Raw genomic sequence first — 18,875 nt, 5'->3', positions numbered from 1 at the left:
CCCTGAGAACAGAATGCACAAGGCTGTTTGAAAAATGTTTTGGGCAGGCTAAAATCAAACACAGCATCGGCAACGTGCAGCAGCACGCTGACTGCACGCGAGGCACAGCAGACATAGAATCACAGAATCATAGAATCGCTAAGGTTGGAAAAGACCCACAGGATCATCCAGTCCAACCATTCGCCCTTCACCAATGGTTTCCGCTAAACCATGGCCCTTAACACAACATCCAAACGCTCTTTGAACACCACCAGGGCTTTTTTGTATACAATGCTAAGACTTCCCCACAAACATTTTCATTGATTTTGGAAGCAAACTTGCAACATCTCTTGAACATCCCTGCTGCTAGCAAACCCCACCCAGCAGAAGACGTACAGCAGAACGTGGATCTGGTGCTTCCCAGGAAGATTTGGTTCAGCTGAACTGGGGAGCTGCTAGGGAGGCAGCCTGCCCAGAATTACTGAATAATCTGCTGTAGCCTGGAACAGGGCTCACAACAGATGTGTTAAACATACCAGCGAACCAACTCTCTGCCTTTCCTTTATTTGGTCCTATCTCCTGATAAGACCATGTCTACATCAGTGAGAGAAACCAGAGAAGGAAACGTTTCAGGTACCAGAACTGCGCTGCCTACACCACTGAAGTGTTACAGCAGTTCCCGGAGCAGTTTTTGATCCTAAACAACCCTCTTTCTCCCAGAGAGCTTCTAAGCACAGTTTGGGACTTTGCACAGGCCAGAGACATCTCCAGCAGGATGCCTGTGTGTGGCCACCCTGCTCTGGAGACCGAGACTAAGAGCATGGCTGGGGCCAGCGGCATCTAGACCACAAAGATGATAAAGGGCCTGGAGTATCTCCCTTATGAGGAAAGGCTGAGTAATCTAGGTCTAGAAGACTGAGGGGGGGATCTGATTCGTGTGCACAAATATCTGAAGGGCGGTAGGAGGCAAATGGATGAGGCCAGGCTGTTCTTGGTGGTGTGAAAGTGACAGGACAAGGAAGTTCCATACAAACATGTGGGAGCAACTCCTTTCCAGTAAGGATGATGGAGCACTGGAACAGGTTGCCCAGAGAGGTTGTGGAGGCCCCTTCTGCAGAGGTATTCAAGACCTTTCGGGATGCCTAACTGTGCAACCTATTGTAGGGTACCTGCTTTAGCAGCTGGGTTGGGCTCAATGATGTCTTGTGATTCGGTGATCTCTGCAGCACATGCACTACTGGAGGAGACACAGCCCCAGGGCCTCCATCCGTGAGCTGTTAAATGCAGCAAGCTCCTTACCTCTTCAGCTAGATGTATTTATCTGCATGCTTGAGCTCCTTCCAAAGAATGTAAATCCAACACACTGCAGAGAAAAGCTCATGCCTAAAAGCAGCCTTTTCCCTTTCAAATTACAATAATAATGGTAATAATGATAAATCCCAGGCCAGCTGATTTACCTGAGAGATGTGCCACTTCCCTCGTACTCCTGAAAGAACGTACTTCACAACCATCAGTGAGAAGCCTGACAGAGGCTGAGCAGACCTAAGAATGCATTGATAAAGATCATACCCTTTAAGCTCACCATTTCTGTGCCAATTCTTTAAAACTCAAACGCAAAACAGTGTGTGCTCAGCAGCCAGAATCTGACCCCATCTTTTCCAGCAAAGATCCTATGCTAGGAGCAAGAAACAAAGATGAGGTGCATACCTGCCCAAGGAACTGTCATGCTTTGGAACATGCACAAGCAAAACAGAACTCTCTGGCAAGCACAGACAGTGGGTAAACAGGACTGGTAAAAAGCTGTTGAACCTCATAAAAACTGCTTCAGCTTCAATGGCTTCTCTAAGAATTAGTATTCTAAGTTCAAGTATTCCTAGCTCCAAATCGAGGTTATTAAATGAACAAAGGCAGAAAAATAACAAACAAGGAGAGCATGAAAATAAAGACGCGCTCGGAAAGCCTAGCTTGTGTTCTTAGGCGTAGGAGGACTGACAGCAGCACGCTCCTCTAGCTAGAGAGAAAAACCTCAAACAAGACCTCATTTCTCAAAGCAGTACTCTTGGTTTATGCTGTGCTGCGTATTAACTGCTGACATTAGTGATGGCCCGTATTGTGATGGGTCGTATCCATTCCGTCGTTCCGTGCCTACAAGGGAGAGGTTTTTCTGCTCTGCTGCATAAGGTGAGAATCCGTGGGACGAGAGGTATATCTTGTGGTATCACGTATCCTCTGAACTACAAATGTCATTTGAGAGCGGGAGTTTCATTACTTCAGCACTCAGCCAGAGGCAAAGTTTCATCTCCAAAGCTATGTTTCATGTTAGTAGAGTGAGACCACTTGAGCTGACATCCTAAATCAATTTCCCAGCTGATCTAGCTGAACGATTTTGTTTAAATCAGAGAGTAACTGTCACAGATGTTACTAGAGATTACACAGCCAAGATTTTGAACCCTTTTGGAATATAGGTTGTTTTTTTTTTTCTCTCTTTTAGCCTTTCTTTCTACCCCATTCTTACACAGAAACCTGGATTTTGCCCACAAATAGCAGAGGTAGCTTTCCAGGCTGCTTGGAAGGCCGATCAAGGCACCTCTGGTCTCCTAAGTGGCACTGGGCCTCTTGTCAGAGCACGGGCTCAGCATGGAGCTGGCAGGCCTTCATCCACCCACTGCCTCCTGTCATGGGCATGGAGAGACGTGACTGCCTGACGCTCCTTCCGTAACCCTCATTCCTTTCTCTGACACTGATACATGGGGCTGTATTTCAGGCAGCAAAGCGACCGTGAAGAGCCCAGGCTTGTCCCACTGGCAACATCAGGTTTGGGGTGAGCGCAGGCGGTCCCGGCAGAAGAAAACGCAACTGGCACACTGCCTGATTCCTGTACACAAAAAACACTTGCAGTGGCAATGCAAGCTCTCATCACTTGTGTCTGCACATCAGCTGTGGCTCCCCTTCAGTTCAGCATCTTTCAGTTTTGCAATGTGAAGTTCACAATTTTTCTGTGCTGTCAGAAAATTAAGAATTACATTTGTCCTTCCTAACCAGTCCTTACCAGGTACTCTCCTGTCTTAGAATATTTGTATCTGAGCAGCTGGTTATCCATTTACTCCAGAATGAAAGCCCAGGGCATATTTAAATAATGACTGAGTTCTGTATAGCTTTCTCTACCCCTTACTATGTTGTTATACCAAGGCCTGTGGTTTAATACACAAATTACAATGTACATAAATATTGAGTATTCCTCTGAAGAAGTCAGGAAGGCAACTTTTGTCTGGAGCAAAACTGTTGAAATGCGGGCTGTCTTCTTTTTATTTGTTACCAAACATGCATTTGCCCATAGTGGGAAAGAATGCCTTGCAATAATGAAAGGCCATGCCTTCAGTACATCACCTAACTACAGATTTTAGTTGAGTTTTCCTTTCAATGAAGTACTGATTAACTTTGGAAAGTGTCTGTTGAGGTAGACTCACTGAGATGTATCTGTACCCTCTCCACATTCCTTACACTTGGGCCACCATATTTCGCATTGAGCAGTCAAGAAGTACAAGGCCCAAGGGGCTGAAGGGCAGGAGAAGTGAGCACCGAAAATCTTGTGACAGAGATCAGAAAAATTCCCAGGCCTGCTTATTGCTTCTCTGCAAGACAACACCACTCCCATTTGCCAGAAGTTTGTTCATCTTTCCAAGATGAACAGGTTGGCTTTGTAAAAAACACTAACTCTAGCAAATTTTGACTCACCTATCCTTACACCACTGCCACGGGAGGGGAAACTGGAGCAGTTGCATTGAGTCTAAATGCAAGAAAGAACTACTTCCATCAGAAGAGGGGTGGCCAGCAGGGACAGGGAGGTGACTGCCCCTCAATACTCTGCCCTCGTGAGGCCATATCTGGAGTACTGTGTCCGGTCTGGGGCCCCCAATACAAGAAAGACAGGGAGCTGTTGGAGAGGGTCCAGAGGAGGGCCACAAAGATGATCAGAGGGCTGGAGCACCTTCCCTACAAAGACAGGCTAAGGGAGATGGGCTTGTGCAGGCTGGAGAAAAGAAGGCTGCGGGGTAACCTCATTGCAGCCTTTCAGTACCTAAAGGGAGCCTATAAACAGGAGGGGAGTCAACTCTTTGAAAGGGTAGATAACAGCAGGACAAAGAGAAATGGTTTTGAGTTGAAGGAGGAAAGGTTTAGGTAGGATGTTGGGGGGGAAGTTCTTTACAGAGAGAGTGGTGAGGTGCTGGCACAGGCTGCCCACAGAGGTTGTGGATGCCCCGTCCCTGGAGGTGTTCAAGGCTGGGCTGGATGGGGCCCTGGGCAGTCTGGACTAGTAATACATGTGGAGGTTGGTGGCCCTCCCTGTGGTGGCAGGGTTTGAGATTCATGATCCTTGAGGTCCCTTCCATTCTGTGATTCTGTGATATATAAACAAGATCTTTTGAAGGGAAAACTATCTCTCAGTGTTATAAACTGTGAAGTTCTTCTCCATAGTAGAGAATTTATTTAGGTGGACTTAAGAGGACTGGGGGAATCATTAGAGAAATATATCCCAAAGTACTGTGTAGTCCAGAAAAAAATGAACTCTTTGCTCCTCTCCTCATGCAACTTTCACATCATTCTCATGCAAACCTATTCAGGTGGATAAAATATGGTAAGCATGGGGCATTGAATAAACAAACTGGAAATAATCTTCATCCGACTAGAGTGAATAAACAGAAATTCAATCAAAAGTCTTTTCTTGAAGGGAGATCGCTGAAGAAGTACAAAAAATAAATACAGAGCAGAGATGTACTCCTAACACGAGGCACAGTGATGACAGGAGATTATTTTCTTCTCAATACTGGCCAGTATTCTGTAACCAAGGTTTCGAATTGCTCATATATTTATTTTCGTTGTGTTTTGCTTTTTTCCCTGTGAGATCTGTTTAACCAGTGCTTGGCAATATGGCAGAAAACTAGTAGTTCTGAAAAGCAGTTCTTCATAAACCAACACTGAAATGAACTTTGAATATAAGACCCTTTCTCTCTCCTGAGACTGTACTGCCCGGGAATAGGAACGATCCTTTGCCCTCCTCCATCTGTTGCACAGCATAGCCCATGCTGCCCTAGAACTGCTCCCTGCCAGGCTGTGTGGTCCTCACTGTGCTACACCTACATCATGGGGTAATAGGTGAAGCTTGAAAGCACACCGAGATCTTGGGTCAGAGCTGTTTTGAATGTCAAATTATATACAGAGGAATTAGGTAACAAGAATGTTACATGTCTGCTTGGTTCAGTAGTGTCCATTTTTAAGAGCTGTGAGATGACGAAGTTCAGGTTGCACACTGCATCATCCTCTCTGTGTGTAAGATATATAGATGCAATCTTCAACTCCTCATCTTCTAGTTGAGCAGCTCTGTGTCTACCTAAGGCATGTGAAGACAAGTGCAGCAGAAAGTCTGCCAGGTGTTCAAGGATTCACAAGTGCTCTGAGTGCCAGAAGAAGGCACAGAGGCTCTCCACCATGTGCAGAGGAGCCGGATGTGTCAAATATTCAATTGGTTATACTCATAGAATGGCCTGGGTTGAAAAGGACCACAGTGATCATCCAGTTTCAACCCCCCTGCTACGTGCAGGGTCGCCAACCACCACACCAGGCTGCCCAGAGCCACATCCAGCCTGGCCTTGAATGCCTACAGGGATGGGGCATCCACAGCCTCCTTGGGCAGCCTGTTCCAGTGCATCAGCACCCTCTGAGTGAAAAACTTCCTCCTAATGCCTAACGTAAACCTCCCCTGTCTCAGTTTAAAACCAGTTCTCAGCACATGTGAGCAGCTCTGGAGTTTTTTTGCCCTAAGGGCTAATATATAGGTCAAACATGGGCACGTTTGCACAAACCACATAAATGCTCCTCACACAAAGGTCAAGGGGCGAGGTCTACTGAAGTTTACATCCTTGCTCCAAAGTACAGGAATACTGAAGCATACCAAAGACAGTATCTGAGCTTTTCTTTTAACATGAAAAAAAAAAAGTCTTATTTTTATGCTAGCTTTGTTCTTAGTCTTACTGAACCACTTAAGCTGAAATATTCCAAAAATACTCAAGCAGAGGAAAGCAGCTGCTCTGAAAAATTTCATCTCAAATGTTAGAAGTTTAAAGAATACCCTGAAAAACAGGGTACTGTAATGGGAGCAGCTGGGCAACCTTCCTAATTGGCAGCGCTATTACATAGTTAGGACTTTATGTGTTTTGTTTATCACAGACAATATTATCAACTGCCCTCCAGTGAGTTGATAATACGCAGAAAAATGAAGAGAAGAAGGGAAGCTAAGAGGCAGCAGAGCTGCCAGCTGAACTCAAACGAGTCCAGAAGAAGTGTCTTGTGGCCAATCTGGGCAGTGAGAGACACAGAACGACAGTTTGTCTCTCTGTCATGCCCTTTCAAAGTTAGATGAAACACATGCCCACACACATCGTACCCACGCAGAGGGCTTTCGCAGCATGAATAGCCCTTGCCTCTCCCAAGGTCATGTGCCTGAAGGCCACGTTGAGCCAAATGGGCCTCCTAAACACGAGTGGAGCCACACAGGCTGTTACGGTAAAATTATCGCAGTCATATTTCTGCAGATGAAAAAGAAATCTGAGATGCGTGCTAGTATTAGATGCAAGAAAGAGGATACCCAGATAAGTAGCATGCAATTCTATTTGTGTGCCAAAAGGAAATCTGGAGCAGGTTTTACACAAACCGACCTTCAGAGAAAGAGGAGCAAAACAGAACCTTCTTCAGAGCAGCAAAGGACCATTTCCAGAGCCAAGCAGCGACAGTGTGGTCAGTACCGTGCCTCAGGTTGGCCTGTTGACTACCAGGAAACTCCCTTGAATTTTTAAGCGCTCATTGTGTAATACTGTATCTTCAGTTTAGGCACGGAAAGACTAGATTTAGAACTGCAATAATTCTTTTAACTTGTGGGGGTCAGAAAGTTAAGCCATAAAGTTCTCACATCAGGTCAAAAGAACTGGAACAGCAAAAATTCTTTACTTCATGATGAATCGTAGACAGACAGAGCTGTCATCTGGAAGATGACAATGCAAATGCCTTGCTCAGTAATCACTCTCATATAGGATGCTGCTTTTAAATTTGTAAGCAGGCTTTTGCACCTCTTACCTTTAATAATGTGTGATCCAATCTTAGGACTGTCATACTAATATGAAGTGACACTTCTTTACTAAGGGTTCAATGTTTAGTTGACCTTCCACTCTGCCCTGGACAGGTCAATGAACAAGACTATCAATTCTGTAATAACCAGCTGAATTTTACTTAATAAGATTTCCAGTAGAGATTACTTTCCAAGCTATTCTACTCATCAATTTTCTACAGGGTCAGGAGAACCACTGCTCTTCCAGATCACGAATTGCATGACAGCATAAAGCGAGGGCAAATCACAAGTGCAATATTTAATAAATAAAAGACAAAAGATAAGACATAAGATAAGTAACCAGGCGAGCTGCTAGCGCCAGAAAGGAGCCACCGAAAGCCAGACAGGACAGACTTGGTAAAGATAGCTACACCGTAACAGTGTGATTCCCATGTAGGGTTTCTGTGGATTTCATTCAGAGATACAGCTGCGTAGCATCTCCAAAAGTCAGACACAAATGGTAACGCTGCATTCAAAGCTCTGAAAGCTTTATGTGTGCAATCCAGCCTCCACTACTGCTCTATTTCCAGAGCGTGAAATGGGGTTATTTTATGAATGAAGTTATGAATGAATGGGCATCCTTTCCCAAAAACCCATCAGGACGGCAGACATCAGGGCATCAGGAAGGTGCGGGTTTCTTTCCTTAGCCCCTCAGTCAGGAGTGCTGTCTGCTGGGTGAGAAGAGGGAACACACTTCTCTCGTCTCCCATCAATCACAGAGGCTGTGAGGAGCGCTCCAGTGTGGCACACTGCCCTGTGGAGGGGTCATAGAGAAGGGAGAAGCAAACGAATCTCTACAGATCTATCTGGAAGCACAGAGCACGAACCAGCTGGGTTTCTGGCCACAGAATGAGGCCCAGAACACTACCAGAACATCTGGCTTAAACTGTAAAGTTCTTGTGGCATTGTACTTGCTAGTGGTGGGATGGTTCTAGCAAAGTTTCACTATGCAAATCTCAATAGTGTAACTCAGATTTGAATATATCTGCTGCTCTAAATACTGCTACGGGCATCACAACTGATGTGTTTTCCAGTAGGAAAGGATTTAGGTGAGAACCAGCTACTCATGAAACAGACTTTTCTACCGAAGAGAACTGCAATGTCTTTTGCTCAAACTTTCGCACTTCAGACAGAAGATAATTTACAACTGGTAGATGTGTTATCTCCTGCTGCTTTTGCCACTTCCTCCAGCTTCGGGAAAATCCCATTCTTTATTTAAAAGCTAAATAACCAGGCATGGCTATTCATCCCCAAACCACCTCCCTTTTCCGATTTTTTTTTTTTCCTAAATCAATACAAGAATTTAAAGTGACCCAAAGTGATCCAAAATGTAACTTACATCCTATCAATGCAGAGCAAAGACGCTTTAAAATAACCACGGTCCCTTGCACAGTCACCACCCCAAAGCTAAGAGCTTAGTAGGACAAGACCAGGGAAGCAGAAGAGTGCTGTGCACCACTGCCCGGTGGTGAGAGGTCTTTTAAAAATGATAATAGTAATAACCTTACTCCAAAAGTCAGAGTCAGACCAGGCCCTGCTAGCCTCAAACTCCAAAAAGTACTGCCAAGTTCTTTTGTCCCACTACCTGCACTGGGCACAAGTGCCATGCAAGGAATGAGACATTCATGGGCTACGTGGACAGACAGAGCTTCTCTGCTTTCTGAGTTCCTTCCTGGAGGCAGCTCCAACTTGCTGTCAGCTCCAGCAGCTGCTGGGGCTTCACGTGGTGCTAAGAGAGCTCCTCAGCTTGGCATTCGCATTGGAGCACATCCTGACAGTCTGGGGAAGGGACCGCACATGGATTGCCTTCATATGGGCAATGCAAAGCAAGGCTTGCTTGAAGCTTCCCACATTCCTTCCTCTTTGTTTTATCAGTGACATTTAGAAATATGTAAGCCTGAAGCCAACCCAAGGGATAACACCCTCTTAAGGAATGATAGCTCACTTGATTTACCGGAGTTGAGTTCATTTGAGGAATGCCCTACGAACGACCACAGCTCTGCACTGTGAAGGCATCCAGCAGGCAAACCCCTTGCCCACAAGGAGTCCTCTTGAAACAAAGCAGCATTAAATGCACCGTCAGATTCTCATAAAGAGAGAAGCTTGTAGAAGCAGGTTCAAAACATACTATCCCATATGTGTACAGATACATGTGTGTATGTACATACATACATGCACACCCATCAATACACTCAAGAGGTAACTTAACCTGGGGTCATTTGAGCTTTTCATTTTCAAATCCGTAAGGAGAGAGTGCTGATGGGAAGTTAAGAAAACTACAGCCTAAATAAACAAACAAATAAATAAATAAATAAAATGAAAGAGCATATTTAAAGCCCAAAACATTGTCCCTGAGAAGGTTTTTCACATAATCTTGGTACTGAATGTACTGTATTAAAAGAATTCAGCTAATAGCTGAATCCTTATACATGATTAATGTATTGTATTGCACGTAAGTGCTCTCCTGTTTCTAGGAACATCCAGTTGGGTAATATTCTCATTTGTCATTTATATGCATGTTCTCTTATAATTACAGTGAAAGAACAGTTTGTGGGGAAGTGGTTTCTAAAAGCATGTTGGGCACTGCAGAAGAGCAAAGTAAAACAAAACTTACATGGAAGCAAAAGGCATGCATGAATAGCAGGAGCTTTAACAATGGTCTGAATAAACATGTGTATTCTGAACAGGATGGACTGGATTTTTCATACTAGCAATTGATCACGGAAATCTACATCCAAATGAAAAGGCTGAGTAGAGAAGTTTGCACGTATCACCACGATCACTGCTTCAAAACTAACCACGTGTACGTGCCTGGGTTCCCACACGCAGTGAGACAGTGGCTACAAGAAGTCAGCATGGATTTGTACACACAGTGTTTGGGATCCTACGAATCCACTGAGCTCAACAGCAGAACCAACCTCAGCAAATCGTAATACCTAAAGCAGGCAGACTCGATTTCACAGAGCAGAGGAGCAGCCAGAGCAGCTGAAACTACATCCAGTCCATATGCCTGCATCATCAAGAAGCAGAAAACAACTGTAAAACGTGCCAGATGCGGCACATCAGGGTCCAGCCACCTGCTGCTTGAGGGAGGGGAGGACACTGAGGCAGTGGCTGGGAAGGCCATTTTGCATGGCCGTTTGGAATAAAAGGAAGCACTCTGTGGGCGTGAGGTCAGCACAGCTCCCATCAACTTCCAGCAGAACTGCTGCTCTTGCTGCCCTGCAGCCTGGTGGGGATTTCAGGTCGTGGCGACAGCTCCGAAAGCTACACAACAAGCAGGTTTGCCAGCTCAGCCAGCTGCATTTTGAACCAAACTGCTCGGTGGCAGGGCTCTGGCATTTATCTTAGCTAAAGTAAGTCGTAAGTACAGTGACAGACGAGCGAGCAGCAGCCTTTGTGGAACTGCTCAGCCATCCAGACCCCTCACACAACTCCCACTCTAGCACTCTGCTTTCCAGGTATCAGATACAAATGGAAAAGGACAGCCTCAGCCTGACTCAAACGATTGGGGCAATGAGCAAAGAACAAAGCATGACAGAAGCAAAGGTATTTTTCAGAACATTAGGCAGCTGGAAGAAAAGGGATAGTTGTTCAGAGCAAAAGAAATGCAGGTAAAAAAGCACATTTTACCAGCGCAAAGTTTATTTCTGAATGGTTGTATTGAAATACAGTGCCTTGAAGGCAATATCCAAATATCTCAGTGCTCCTTTAATCTTGAGCTACAAGGATCTCATTTTGCTAAAATAAACCAGAGAAAAGAGAAATCTCTGTGGCTTAAAATGCCACGAGAATTCTGTATATCCTCTTTGCAGGAATACTAATCTGGAATGCAATGGGAGAAAAGAAACAAAAGCAGGTGGTGAGCAGCCCCGTGCCCTGACCTTGGGCTGCTCTGGACAGAAATGCAGAAACTCAGAAAGAAGGGAAGCACAGTGCATTCAACAGGTGTGTAGAGCTGAAGGACTGGGATTGCTGGCAGCACTATGAGAGGTACCTGTGGTGCTGCTCGCAGCAAGGCTGTTGGGTTGGCAGGTAAGGCACAACACATTGCCGTGCTTCAACCCAGTGTGGTGAGCAGGACCACGCTCTGCACGCTGTGTGACTCCAGGGCTGCCTGGGCTTTCCTGCTCTACTGCTACACAGCAAAAACAGTGAAACTCCTGATGAGACAACAGCCAGTACAAAGCATGACCAGAGAACCCCCAAGAAAAAGCCACCCCCAACAACAACAGAGAACTCAGGGTGCACAGAACAGGTCTGCACTGTTAAGAACTTTGTGTGAATGACTTCAGAGCTCTTTTCTACCTCTACCCTCTGTGTAGTAATGAAAGGTTTAAGTACTCCAAATGTCTGAGTCTGACCCTAAGAAGCTAAAATCTCGAGCAGAAAATGCACAAGGCATTTTGTTTCTTTCGTAAGCTTCAGAAACACATTCTTTGAAATCCCCAGTGCTCATCCATCAAACAACGTGGAGCTGAATAAATGAAGCAACGAGAGAAGGCATTACGGGGGCAGCCCCTTCTGTCTTTCATTGCATCATACAGCCTTTCACACCTCTACGATAAGCCCAACCTTGGATAAAACCTCTGTCACTGTCTGACAAAGACTTGCACTTGTTTTTTATCAAAGATACACATTCTCAACAGGTTTTTTTCCCTTCTCTAAGAAGAAAGTTTTCAAACGCAGATCGTATTTCTCCAAGCTGCTGCTGGTACCAACAGCTCCCACGGTGGCATTAGCTGCACCCTACCCATGGAAACGATGCCGCTCCGATCGCTCACTCTGTTCCTTCCTTCTTCTGCCTCGAAGTGCTCAGATGAGAAGATGAGATCCTGTCCTAGAGAAAAAGCAGAGTCAAAGGCCTGGCATACTCAGAGCCCAGCCCTGAGCCAGGCTGCGGGATGACGGAGGAGTGCTGGGCTGAAGCAGCACGGAAGGCAGACGTATTAAAGCACGTTATCACTCAGCCATCAAGCACAGGTAATTGAGAGCATCTTAATTTGAAACCACTGGTCACCATCCGGTGATAATATAAAGAAACCCCAAGTGAGTTAAAGCAAGATTGTGCATTCCAAAGTACTTTCCCTAACCTACACAATGAAAACCACCGTCATCTGCATTCACACTGTAGAGCCTTGCCCTGGTTAGAGGTTCAATACAACTGGTACTGCCTTTGTTCCTCCTCCTTGTGATTGCAAGCTGACTTCATCTTTCCAAGAGATGATTCGCTCCTGAGCACACACACACGGTCTTCTACTTCAGAACGTTTCTAACATGAAAGAAAGTTAAGCGCAGAAGGGAGCAGCTGAACCCTATGGAGTGGTGCCACTCCTAAAGATAGATGCAGCTCACAGCCATTTGGATGAGTATGTTAAACAGGACAGAATAAAAGGGTTAAAAAGGGGCAGGATTTGTTCTCTCCATGCTTCACAGCTCTCGTGTATGCTTTTATGAATCCTGAGATGACAGCAAAATTAGGCCTCGCTGGCCACTGTGAATGAATTGTTTCCTGACACGGCAGGATGCTTTTCACGTATGTAACTGCTTCAAACAGCTGAAGTGCTCTGCTTCTAATTATTTTTGCTACACATGAAATATTTGAGGAATATATCTAGGATATCTTTAATTTGTTAATTACCAGCTGGCTCCTACTGTGACTTATTAAGCCACTACTGCAGTGACTAATGCTTCTGACAATACCAAGTTAGCAAAAACACCTTGTGGAGGGACGTGACCTGGCTGGCCCAAGAAGAGCTAGCTGCAGGTGTTTATTTGCAAAATGAGATTGTTTATTGACCCAGACATAAGACAACCAACACCAGTATCACACGCTGAGTGCTGCAGCCAGCACAGCCCCATGCCACCAGCCCTGAGCCAGCCTTCCCCTCACTCCCTGCAATGTCCCCAGCCCTGCAAGCGGCCACCACCGCCTCACGGCCCACTATGAAGGACCAAGAGCATTTGGGACTTGCCTCGTGTGCTGTCATGCCTGCTGCAGGGTGAACATGTGGAAGGAAGGCAGGCCCAATGGCCCTCGCTCAGCTGGCTGCCACAGGGCTGCCCAGTGGCAAGGGGAAGATGATAGAGGGGCCTCTGGGAGGGCAGGGGCTCTGCATCTGGGCAAAGGAAGATGATGGAAACGTGGTTGCCAGTAAAAGGCTTCTCTGCACACTTCCAAGCACATCCTTTTTCCTCTCGCCTCTGAACACAGGTCTTTTTTTTTTTTCTCAGTCAAAGCACTTTCTGCTGAATTGATTGGGTTAATAACATTATAGCTTGGACAGGAACTTACACTTCTTAGCAGTGTGTGTGTGAAATAACGTTACTCATGCTGCCAAATCCTCCTGGCGTGGTTAGAAAAGCCGGTCTGCTCCTATGCCGCTGCATTATAAAATCGCTGAACAAACCTATTGTGCTGTAATGGGAAGGGACACGTTTCCTTCCCTGCTGTAAGTAGGTCAATGAAAACACGATGTTGTGAGGATGAAACCGCTTTCCTCTGTCCTCTTCCCCCTAACGGTAGTTTCAAATCATTCTGATTTAATTACACAGCGAGGCTATTAACGACTGATCTATTGGTGGTCCTAAAGCCCAGGTGTTGTGCTTCCTTGCAGGCTGGTTCCAGCCTCAGGTACACGCGTACCATTCCTACACGTGGTGCATCACTGTACGGCTGAGAAAAGCCTGCAATGAAAATTCGGATGTGGAAATGCAACCACACATTAGGAACACGTGGAATTTTAACTCCCAGCTCGGAGATCAACACTGAGCTTTTACGTCAGTATGATCTCTATGTTTGAGGATGAACTTCCAATTACCTCCTCTAAATCTAAAGTAGCCACACCGTGAACAGTGAACTTGCTCTGAGTCAGTACTGCCATAAGCAAAGCCAGAGTACTTTCAGTGGAGCTATTTAGCTCATGACAACTGGAGACATCTCTGCATGAGTTTCATCAGAGGGCATTAACCAGTGGCTACTGAAAAACTTTACTTACAGTTATGCCTATCTATTAAATGTTAATTATAGGTTATTGGAAATTAAAAAAAAAATAATAGACTGGGGGAGAACCCCCCCAAAAAAGCAAAAAGGAAAAAGAAAAGTTACACTGAAGGGAATATGGAATGCCTGAAGTCTTAGCAAACAAAATATTAGAACCCCAAACGGGTTCTGCTTTTTCACTGACTGCCTCTCCTCTCTTTTATGCCAGATGGTGTAGATGAGTTTTATTGACATCAACTGAAAAAAAGAAAGAAAAGTAAGAGTAATTGATTCCCCTGATATAACGCCTGTTGTGAAGTGTGAAGCCCCCCCACGGGCACTCCAAAGGCCCCTCTGCACACAGATGCTGTCCACGCAGGGTGACACACACTCATACCCATCCCACACACAGCAGTCTGCCTGGGACAGCAAAGCCCATCATGTACGAGTGGACGCCACTCGGGCCTCAGCATGAAATCCGTACCCTATAAAAACCCATGACTTCAAAGGGGACTCGGATTTCATCCTAAGAATCCAATTACGTGTTGCAAATTTAGGACGGCTTGTCAAGTGCCAGCTGACAGAGTGATGTCTCCAAGTATTTCAGGATGATGGTATTTGAGTTGAAATGCAAAGCCAGCTGTTTGTGTCTTCACTACTCACCTAAGGAACGTTTCAAAATGAGGAAACTACACGATGGTGAAGTGCCTCTGCCCCTCAGCAAAAACTGTCCTGCTCTGCACAGAGACCCCTCCTAACAGGATTAAGGAAGCATGTATTGCAATAAGAAAATAATTCGAGGCACAGGATTATCACCAGTATCAGCAAATCACAGGGCGGACAGAAAAGATCTGTCATCCACCTCCTGCTGCGAGATATAGCCAGATATACTCATGTCTATTAAAGCCATTCCTAGCACCTCCAGAGACGGATACTCCACAGCCTTCACCGGCGGTGTATTTCAGAGACAACATTTTCCTAGGGCTTACCTCATCTTCCTTGCTTCAAGTTACAGCCATTTCCCTTTGTCTATGGGCAGCCTGGTCTGGTGGTTGGTGACCCCGCACACAGCAGGGGGGCTGAAACTAGATGATCGTTGTTGTCCTTTTCAACCCAGGCCATTCTATGATTCTATGGTATGATTCTATGACCTATTCCTTTCGGCAACAGCCTGTCCTGTGCTTTTTGTGTTGGGAGAGCTGCCTGCCTCCTGCCCTACCTGCCACGTACAGAATCACAGAACCAAGGTTGGAAAAGACCACTGCGATCAGCCATCAACCCGCCACCACCACGCTATCACAAGGGCACAAAGCCAAACCATGTACTTCTCCACATTCTCAAACGAAAACCAGTCTTGTTAAAAGGTGTACTCTGAAAATGTATTGGGAAAGGCTAAGATGAATTCTGTCTGTAGCTGTTATTTGGCAACGAGTACCCAAGGACAAGGTTGCCCCAAATGTACTTTTCTGTGCTTTAGCTGTGCTTACTTTAGTTGTGCTTGAAAGAACTAGGCACTAGTTGTCAATAAATTGCTTTTAATGCCTACTTGCTCACAGACTTCTGCGCGTCTCATTCCTTTTTCACTTCCTTTCTTCTTTTTGGGGTTCCACTGAGTGCAAATGCCCTTCGAAATTTACAGGGAGGGATTTTATGGTGCAGCCTTATCCTTACAAAAGATATATAAAAAAATAAGAACTTAGGTACCACTTTTCACCCCCTGATCTCAGAGCAATCGCAAACAAGGCGACGCCGAGCCCTCACGTGGCTTATCAGAGATGATGGGCAGATACTTGCTGTCTTCCGCTCCCTTCTGTGCCCCAGGGAAGGTGAAGTTCAGTAGGCGCCACAAATAAATTAATAAACAGAGATTCATCGTGCCCAGCGCTTTCTCATCCCCTCTTTATTACTCGGAGCACACATCTCAGTTGAGGTTTTATAGCCAAATGTAACAAGAGGCCATACAATTGGTTCAGAAACCTGGCTGTGTCTAACAGCCCCCTGGTAGGGAGGGTAGCTTTCTCCAGACTGTTAGGTACCAAAAGCTTTCTCAACTACCACTGCTGCAATTAGATGCATTTTTAAGCATCTCATTAGTGGGAAGTCTCACTGTATTTCCAGGTAGAGTCACTCCATACAGAAATAATTACAGTAATAATTAGCTCAAGAAGTGCTCTGTTGCTTGATACTCAGGGAGCCAGGATCAATAGCGAGTGCAGGACTTGCATGGATTCCCAGTAAATGCAGCTGTGAGAGCTCCTGAGCTCTGAGGTCATACATGGCCACACAGGACATCCTAATTTCATTAGGTTCGGTTGGTTTTGTGCGTTTTCTTTCTTTTTTTCTGACGGAGTTACAAAATTACAGACTCGAGGCTTTCTGCAGCGTGGTGCCTTCTATAAGGCACTGCCTGTCATATTCTGCCAAAACAAATTAGCTGCTGGCACGGGGAGTAGATTCATTAGGACCCAAAGGAAATTATATCACTGAGAGCTGCTCCCAGGTGCTTGTGAGCTCAGAAACATGCCAGCATCTTCTCAGGGAACCTTGGGGAAAAGCCCTTAAACTTTTTACCAAGCAATTGCAGACAACACTCCTCTTTCCTAATCTTCAGCAGAACGATCACTGAAAAAATTCGGAAGATGAAGCTAGAAATAAAGATGTAGAATAGAAAAAAATGATCACAATAGAAAGGAAATCGGAGCCATAGGCAATAACTGTGGAGTCTATTAAGGAAGGATTATAAAGTCCTTATGTACATTCCTGCCACTGCTTTTAGCAAGGTTCACAATGGAAGAATCGTATAATTTATTAAAGGAAAAAAATGTTGCAAACCCATTTGTACCTTGCGTGACTTTCCCGAACTCCCCTGACAAAGACACTTAGAATTTGATGGTAACAGGCAAGAGGCTGAGGCCTGCCTGCTCCGAGACCAAGCACGCTACTAGCCATGGTAAAGCAGGGCTTGCTCCCAAGCAACGCCAAGCAGGCAGCTCCTCGGAGCAGGAATGTGTGACACACATTAGTGATGGAAACCAAATTAAAGCTGTTATTTCAGAGGGGTTCCACACCAGACCATATTTTTTAAGTCAACCCAACGTTGCATTGCAGCTCCTTATTCCGGGAATGGAATAAGGTTCAGACGCCTATTTCTTCCAGGACCTGTTTGTTTCTGGTGGCTTCACTTCCCACAATACAAAGCAGGTTTTCCTCTGATGAAGCTCTCCAGCACCTCTTGGACATTTAATTACAAGAGAAGGGCCTCAGATAATGAAAAGGGAACATCACGCTCCTGAACCAATGCTTCTGAAAAGTAATAAACTGTGGTAGGGAAATGCAATTTAATTTTGAACTGACTCAGGAATTTCCCATGGAACATTAATTCTATTTTCTGCTCACCTCGGAGTGTCAGTCTATTTTTCTTACGCGGTTTAGGAAGGTTGTGAAAGGTGTGGTGAACCTCTGCTTCCAAATCGGTGAATTCATCCTCCCTGCCCCCTTTTGCCATAGCCCTGAGGGGGGTGGAATGCCATCTGAGAACAGAAGTCAATTGTACCAAGCCTTATCAGAGGCAATGCCTATTCCCTATAGGACCTGCTATCTAAATATAAGCACTCCCTTCCGTTTTGCAGGGGCTTAGAAAACTCAGCTTGCCTAAAGCTGCACAGGAATCCAGTGCAAAAGCAAGAAACAACCACAGCTCTGCTAAGACCCACTGTGATTTTTTATGCATCTCAACCTATGTATTTTTTCTCAAACTTCTTCTTCCACTTCAATACCAAAACAAAAATTACACTGATACACCTTAATGTAAGAAGCAGCTGGCCTGGATATTTTGCACGGGACTGAGGTGTTTAACTAGTCCCAGCTAGATAAGAAAACATCCAACTATTGTCAACAATCAGCGAACTGGCTTAAATGGCATTTCTCACTCCTACAGTTGTTCTTCTCTCTGTAATTCCACTAAAGGTTCTGCATTTCCCTCTCCTTTATCCCCTACATTTAACCACACAGAAAACAATTCACAGCAGATCACAGACGTGTAGAATCACCAAGGCTGGAAAAGACCTCCGAGATCATCCAGTCCAACTGCCCACCTACCACCGATATTTCCCTCAGTCCAACAGATCTGCTCATCCAGGTGCTTTGCCAAATTCTACAAAGCTGATCAACAGGCTGATCGACTCGATCAAACGGAAGGAAGACAATAAAACGTATCAGATCTGTCATCTTTCCTTCAAACATTTCTATTTTAGTCCATTCGCTTGCACGTATTTTGCAAGGCAAAGAATGACACTGCGTGAGTCTCTCTGTGCTTGTATGTACTACCAGAAATGCTCGGTGTTCCAGGAACCTGCAGGCAGTACCCACTTCCTACAGCCCCCGTGGGCACCACTGACACGTCAGGAATGCAGGACATATTTGGGTGAATGGGTGCCAACACCAGGTCTCGGAGCATCCCCGCTGCAAATGTGCAGTACTCGTGCCCAAAATACATGATACAAATGATGCTGCCATTTAGGCATTCTCATAATACAAAACCCGAGGAAACTCACTATGTGAGTTCTTGGTAGGCTACGGATTTTACATCCAGCTCCCCACTGGGTTGCCGCTATTTACTTGTGGCCACAGGAAGAGCACAACTTCACCCGAAATGTTTGGGAAGTATACAGAAAATAGCGCTGCTCAGCGCAGAGATGAACCCACCACATACTGCAATTACTTTGGGTAAGTTGTGGAAAGAACACGACAGTTGGA

General features: G+C 45.4%; 1 protein-coding gene across 3 annotated transcripts in view; it reads right to left on the bottom strand.

Annotated features, from left to right (window-relative positions):
* DTNA (dystrobrevin alpha) overlaps positions 1–18,875 on the bottom strand; it is a 220,355-nt gene that overhangs the window by 157,962 nt on the left and 43,518 nt on the right. The window lies entirely within an intron of this gene.

The sequence above is a fragment of the Gallus gallus genome, chromosome 2 (assembly GCF_016699485.2).
Source record: "Gallus gallus isolate bGalGal1 chromosome 2, bGalGal1.mat.broiler.GRCg7b, whole genome shotgun sequence".
NCBI lineage: Eukaryota > Metazoa > Chordata > Aves > Galliformes > Phasianidae > Gallus > Gallus gallus.
This window is presented reverse-complemented; position numbering and strand designations above follow the sequence as displayed.